The 7825-nt window shown below is 42.2% G+C and overlaps 1 non-coding gene across 1 annotated transcript; it reads left to right on the plus strand.

Moving 5' to 3' along the window:
- Positions 1-7307: 7307 nt before the first annotated feature.
- On the plus strand, positions 7308-7414 carry LOC118489986. Its single transcript, XR_004887997.1, has one exon. It is a non-coding gene; the product is annotated as a small nucleolar RNA R71 (small nucleolar RNA).
- Positions 7415-7825: the final 411 nt, after the last annotated feature.

Genomic DNA, 7825 nt, shown 5'->3' on the forward strand with positions numbered 1-7825 from the left:
CGCTTATTGCGGATCGCTAGACGAGTACCGAAAATCACTCGTCTCTTTTCGCTTTAACGCATTTCGCGCCTATTTCATCGACTCGATACTCTCATCGCGTGTCTCTATCACTCATCGATACTCGTGTTATCTGTGTTATGTTAGCAAGCACGACCTTGCTTCACGAGACAAAACTAATAGGGTCAAAACATGGTGGTGTTTTGACCATATTAGCAAACTTTCGTGGAAAAAGGCCATGCGGGCTAGCAATAGTTACTGTTTGTGGTGTATTCAACTCAATCGAATCACATATCGTTCGCAACGCAATGATCGTCACTTATCATCTATCAGGGTCTATTGCCTATCGATATTCGGTTATCGCTTTGAAGTCATCGCAGTTGTGTAGAATTAGGGTACATGACATCGCTTCACGGGACAAAACTAATCTGGGAAACGTGGTGTTTTCCATATTAGCAACTCTCGTGGAAACATGCCATGTGGGTTTTACGTGGGAACAAATCGAAATCGCATCTAGTCGGATCAAATCGCGTACTTCGCTATCGCTTATCAATCGTCGTCTAACCCAGTGTGCCATATCAATGTGTCGTATGATCGAACTACTCGCATTCGCTATCTATGCCTTGCTTGCATTCAAGTCGCTTCAATTCAAGACTCGGTCTAGTGTCCTATCGCTTGGACCGAGGGATCGAAATTCTATCTGTGTCTTATCGGCGCGCGTGACACCGCCTCACGAAACAGAGGTAATATGGGTAAAACATGGTGGATACGCCGCTAGTACTTCCTATATATAAGTGTTTTAATCATATTAACAAACTTTCGTGGGAAAGTGCCACATGGGGCTCGATGTAAATTATTTTTCCGTACTGTTAAAGAAAACCGATTTTTATAAAATTTTGTTAAAACCGTTGGACAAGTGAAATTTCCTCACAACATGGAGGAAACATCGAATCAGTTTAGCTCCGTGCCCAATGGAAGTTTCATAAGTTCAGTTTTTCCTTAAAAAAACTTTTGCAATGACAAAAAGAAATCTTCCCGAAAACGAAGGTTCGACAACCGAGTTTCAGCTCGAACTCACGTTTCAAGAAAATTTCCTTAAAACTTATTTTGCCGCCAAATTCTTTTAGAATGTATAACTCAAAATCTGTTATCAAACTAACAAAAACCCTCCCCATAGCGTTGGTGTGGATATCAAGGCAGTTAGCGCCGCGCCATGAGGGGATCTTCCTAAATATCTTCAAAGATTAATCGTTTATCGGTAAGTTTAAAACGTTATGGAATCGCTTTTGTGTGTGTCATCGCTTTTGGTTATTCGAACCGTATCTTCTCACCGCTCTCGCTCGCCGAATCTTAATCGATCGCTCGATTGTCTAGACGCTTTTAATCGCTACTCTCATTCGCATCAATTCTTACGACCCTACTAATGGATTAATTTCGGGAAGAAATTTCCTAAAGCATGGGAAACTGTAACAACCCGCACCTTCTTGCGTTGTTACTACTCGATACCCTCGTTACGCCTAGCACCAAAGATTCGGATCATAATGTAACTATATCAGATATATCGCTAAATCGAAGTATAATCGAATAATTACGCGTATTCTATCGCTATTACAAACCTATTTTCATAAAATATAACACTCACGGTGATGTTGAGTGAGGACTTAATCTACCCTCCTCGATAACCGTGAGGTGTCAAAACGTAAACAAGCAACGCTAACAAAGACTATCGGGTGAGTACCATGTCTCCAGCCATCGTGACGATGACGGTAACACGAGCAAGTAGTGCCCCAATAATCATTGTGGCACATCACATCGAAGAACGCACTCGAAGGCACGTGTAACTCGATCATCACACCGAATATTGGATATATAGATGCGTATATGCGACCCTTTTTGTGATTAATTATAATAATAAATAATTAAATAATTATATAAATATATGAAAATATGGCCCAAACAGTCGAAATCGCACCAAAAACGAGGAACAAAAGGCTTCCGTACGGACGGGCCAGCCAAACGGCTGGGCCAGTCGACCGAATGGACCAGCCGAACGGCTGGCCCGATCGAACGGGCCGGCCGATCAGACAGGCCAGCCATTCGGCTGGGCCGGCCGATCGAGCGGGCCAACCGATCCGGCCCACCTGTCCTCATTTTCCCTCCTTCCTTGCCTATAAATACCCCTCTTCACCCTCCAAGCACTTGTTGTTGCTGCTGCTACTCGACCAAGACATTCCAGCCCCTTAATCTTCCAATTTCTCGCGATTCTTGTAAGTTTTTAACCCAAATCTTGTACTTCCTTGATCTATATGCATTCTTTCATCTTTCTACCTTTGGATTTTCGACTTTTAACCGTGAAATCAACGGATTAGGAGTGTTTTAGGGTGATGTCACCATGGAGTTCTTCAAGATTGATGTCATCCCATGAAGAACAACTCAGATCCGAATGGTTTCCATACGATTTTGCATAAACCTCGTCTAAATCTATGTTTTCCAATCAAGAAGTTACAGATTTGAGATGTTCTAGAGTGATGTCATCATGAAGTTCTTGTGAACTTCAAGTGTTTGCCTCATTCCACCAAGAACAACTCAGATCTAAGAACTTCCGCAAGAATAATCAAGGTTTCCACATCAGATCTATACATAAAAACGGTGGGAACAGAGCTTAGACCGACCTTCTACTCATTCCTAGTGTCGTATTGGTCAAGGATCTGATTCCTGCCGAGGAGACGACCGGTTTCGGGTTAAACCGGAAAAACCACCAAGAACGGCCAGTTCTGATGAAACGGGGTGATTCCCGGCCGTTAGAACAGGTCGGAATTGATGGGATTTCAGTTGTTCAACGCGTCACAACAACGTCTCGACCAAAACCACTGAAAAACACGCGAAATCGTCGAAAGAACGGCTGAACAGGCTGGCCGATCGAGCGGCCCAGCCGATCGGTTGGACCAGCCGATCGAACGGCCCACTCGATCGAACGGCCCACTAGATCAAACAGCTCACTCGATCAAGCGGTCCATCTGAATGGGCCAGTTTCAATTCGATTTTCGTCCAATTTCATGTAATTCGATAGCGTTTAACGCGTAACCCAATACTCATGTAATTAGTCGGAAATCAGGACATTCTCAGGCACCATCCCGCCAATCCAACCGAATACGCACTGTGAGTATACTTGACCCCTTTTTATCGAATTTTGGGTGTAACATACGTTCCTTATAAATCGAACTTATCAGACGAATGAATCAAATTGTCAATCTATCACTTGCGAATAACTGGTTGCATAGATATACGTGATGCTAGTTGCATGTATGCTAGGACTTATACTCGTGACGTCCCACCACGACTAGTATAGTACTATTGCGCCCGACGGGGTCTAGTTATGCCATCGAAGAGTCGAGCATCGAGGACTTAGCTGGTAGTATCATTTTTGTGAGTATATATGTCGTGTATTACGTTTATGCATATGGAAATTCGCAACACTTTTAATCTATTATTCTATTACATATCAAACCTGTGTACTCGCCAATACTTTTGTATTGACAATATTTTAATGTATGTTGCAGGTTTAGTCGAAGTCTACATCAAATCAAGCTAGGAAGTCTAGAAACTCACCTAAAATCTAGGTTGTCGGATTTGAATTGTTCGAGAGGACAAGAAATCTGTGATGACTTATGTGATTGTATTATTTGTTAGTATGGGATAACGAATGTAATAAATATTATCGCAATATAGTTGTTATGGATTCTCTTGAACAATCTGATTCGCTTAGTGCCGCGCCCCGATGATTCCGCCATCGGTTGGGGTGTGACATCTATAGGTTTGTCTTTTCTGCTGCTTCTTGGGCACGACCCCGTGCTGGCTGAGCACGGGGCGTGTTCAGTCTTCTGCCTTCTCTGTTTTGCTTGGGAGGATGTTGTTGAGGGGTCGGACAATCCACTTATGTTCCTTTTCTTGTATTTATGTTAGATTTAGTCGTCTTTTTTGCTTCTTTTGTTAATTTGAGTTCATTTAATCATGAAAATACAAAAGGAAGACAAAAACACTCTTTTTCCAACATTAGTACTTAAAAAGGGTTAGTTTTATGCCTTATTTGATGTAATTTATATGTTGCATTTTACACACATCAAATACCCCCACACTTGAATTTTTGCTTGTCCTCAAGCAAAACTCTTTAATATGTGGCTTACACTCCTAAATGGAATGGGTAGAAGAGAAGGTTTTGGGTTGTCATAGAGTGTCGGGAATCCAAGATCTTTGTTGGGTTTTATTTTTATTTATTTACAATCCTATTCGTTATGATTTATTTAGAACGTTTGCATAAGAGAGATTACTTATTTGGGCATAACATGCCTTTTTAAAATTCTATTTATATACAAGTTCACATACCTCACGGGGGAAATCACTCACACTCGGCCGAAGGTGTATTTTTAGTGAAGTATTTCTTCAAACAAGCTTTTTAGGAGCTTTGTTTGTTTATTTCTAACTTCATTGTAAAATTCTCTCTTTTTTTTAGTCACACGAAAACCGAGCTTGTTACTAAAATAAAAGGGTAAAAATAAAAAGGTTTTTTTTTTGTGGGTAAAAAGGGTTTTGGGTTAAGAAATGAAAAGGTTTAGGCTCAAAGGGGTTAACTAAGGGGAGTTTTTTGGTAGGTGAAAAGAAAAATAAAAATAATGGTTTTGAAAGAAAAAGGGTTAGTCCTAATGCCTCCATCATTTACTTACTTGGGTTTAAGTTGGTAAGGACCGGGAATGAATTGTCGTGGCAAGTTCTAGAGTCGTAAGAACCAAGCGGCTATTCACACAAAAAATGAAAAATGAGCATTTAGCGTAAAGATGTATATTTGTATGCTCAATAAAGACTCAAAACTCACTTTTGTGGGAATGGGTTTTTCTATGTGATCAAGTATATATAATCAAATTTTAACTAAGCTTGTCATGCCGTTTCATAATTTTCTTATGTTGGTTCTTTTTATCACGACGCTATCGGTTGTAAATTTGTAAAAAATATAACCTTGTTAGTCTTAGAATTCCCAACTTAAACTTTAGACAAGTAAAAAAAATGAAAATTTTTGAAAAAAAAAATTGGGGTGATTAGCGGTTCCAATAGAGTTTTGTGTAAGGCTTGTTATTAGGACTTGCAAAATTCAAGGTTTTAGCATCCCCCCCCCCCACACTTAAATTACACATTGTCCTAAATGTGTCTCAAAAATAAATTTTTAGGTTGATTGAATGTGTAACATGGTGTTAAAAGCAAAAATTTATGTTACTGGCAGTCTGGACACGACCCCGTGGGGACCGGGCACGGCCCCGTGTTCAGGTGCCAGTAACGATAATTAAAGAAAAGAAACAGAAGCCTGGACACGGGGGCGTGTCTGGTGAACACGACCCGTGTCCAGTTACCTGAACTGGGCATTTTCCTGCAGGGTGTTCAGCACGGGGCCGTGTGGGCTGGGCACGGCCCGTGCTGAACCTACTGTGATGGAGAAATTGTTGTCGGGTGGCCTTGTTCTTGTGCATGGGGCCATGTTTCTCGTTTCCCTTACCATCCTTTACCACTGTGAGTGTGTTTTATTCCTGCAAATTAAAACTAAAAGATTAAACTAAACTAAAGATAGTTCCGCGGAATGCCTCCGTGGTGCGCCACGTTTATAAGGGTCCTTGGCTAGACCCAAGGTAAGGTTATATGTTTTCTGAGTGGGATGTTTTGCATCCCATGTTGCACCGTCGGAGAGCAGCATCCAAACTCGAATCAATAACCTTCATGTAGTTGACCGGGTCATCGTCCTCTATTCTCTTCCCAACCCCGAACTTTACTTCATCATCCCCGTACCTTAAGGTGAGCGTTCCGTCATTCATGTCTACCACTGCCTGTGCGGTGGCGAGAAAGGGTCTCCCTGGTATGAGGGGGACTTCGGTGTCTTCTTCCATATCAAGTATGACAAAGTCGGCCGGGTAGACAAATTTGTTTACCTTGACTAGGACATTTTCGATGACACCCTGCTGGAATTTGACAGATCGGTCAGCAAGTTGTATGCTCATTTTTGTAGGACTCGTTGTTCCTAGGCCGAGTCTTTTGAACATTGATGAGGGCATGAGGTTAATGCTAGCTCCAAGGTCGGCTAGTGCATTACGGACGGGGGAGTCCCCGATCGAGCAGGGAATTGTGAAGCTTCCGGGATCGATTTTCTTTTGGGGGAGTTTGCTGAGTACGAGGGCAGAGCATTCTTCGCCTAAGTTAACTAATTGAAAAGTTTCAATTTTCCTTTTATGAGTGAGGAAGTCCCTCATGAACTTAGAGTATTTGGGCATTTGGGTTAGAACATCAATAAAAGGAATGTTGACATGCAATTGTTTTAGTAGACTTTCGAATTTTGCGAATTGCTCATTGGTCTTTTGACGGATCAACCTTCCGGGGTACGGAACCCGAGGAGCTTTGGTAGGCTCTGGTGATGGAGGGGAACCCTTCTCTTGTAGAGGCGGCGGTATAGTCTCCTCGGTAGGTGGTGGCACTTCCGTAGGACCCACGGTGCGGTTTCGTAATGTGATGAGATGAACTTGCGCTTTTGGGTTTGTTTCGGTATTGCTTGGTAATGCGCCTTGTGGTCTCTCGGAAAAATTTTGGGCTAGTTGACTTATTTGTTTTTCTATGTTTTGAATACTAGCTTGTTGATTCCTAAAATTTGATTCTAATTGTAGAAACCTTTCCGAGTTTTTCTTTTCTGTGTCGGAGATGAGGCGAGATATAGTATCTTCGAGCCTTTCTCGTCCACCTTGTTGTTGAGGGAAATTTTGTGACTCATTTCTTGGTTGTTGAAAGTTTGTTCGTTGGTTTTGTTGGTTACTACTATTTCCGGGTTCTCTCCAACCAAGGTTAGGGTGATTTCGCCATCCTTGGTTGTAGGTGCCTGTTGGAGGACCCGACGGCCTAGGTCTATTATCAATGTAGCTTACCGACTCCTGTTGATCGTCTGTTTCTTTCATACAACTCCAATTTTCATGCGGCCCACCACACCCTTCACAAGCCATAACCGAGACTGTTTTTGTCATTCCAATTTTTTTATTTTCGAAGAAAGGGCCTCGATTTGGGCTTGCAAAGAAGTGCTTTCATCAACCTTATGGGCCCCCGGGGCAATAGATTTATTACCTCGGGGGGTGTGCCACTGAAAATTGGTTTAAGCAATTTCCTCAATTTGATTATATATTTCATGCGGGCGGCGATTACCTAAAAGTCCCCCGGAGCTAGAGTCAAGTGTCTGCCTTGTGTGTGGCAACAACCCATTATAGAAAGTGGATACTTGTTGCCATATCGCAAGGCCGTGATGTGGACACTTTCGCAATAGCTCCTTGAACCTCTCCCAAGTTTCATATAAAGATTCCCCGTCCTCTTGTGAATATGTATTAATTTCAGTCATTAATTTAGCCGTTTTAGCGGGAGGGAAATACTTATATAAAAATTTTTGGGCTAGTTCATCCCAGGTGTTTATCGATCCAGCTGGGAGGGCGTTAAGCCAAGCTTTTGCTAGGTCTTTTAGTGAAAAAGGAAACATTCGGAGGCGGATGGCGTCATTTGATGCTCCATTGATCCGAAAAGTATCACATATTTCTAAGAAATTAGTAATATGTAGATGGGGATCCTCGTCCGCAAGCCCATGAAAGGTTGCGGAGTTTTGGAGCATTTGTATCAAATGTGGCCGAAGTTCGAAGTTATTGGCTTCAACATTCGGTGCATTGATAGCGGCGCCGAGATTACCTACGGTAGGTCGTAGATAATCCATGAGGGTACGTTGTTCCGCCATTGGAAGTGGATTTCCCTAAACCTTCTCTTGGTT

This window comes from Helianthus annuus, chromosome 2, assembly GCF_002127325.2.
Source record: "Helianthus annuus cultivar XRQ/B chromosome 2, HanXRQr2.0-SUNRISE, whole genome shotgun sequence".
Classification (NCBI taxonomy): Eukaryota; Viridiplantae; Streptophyta; class Magnoliopsida; order Asterales; family Asteraceae; genus Helianthus; species Helianthus annuus.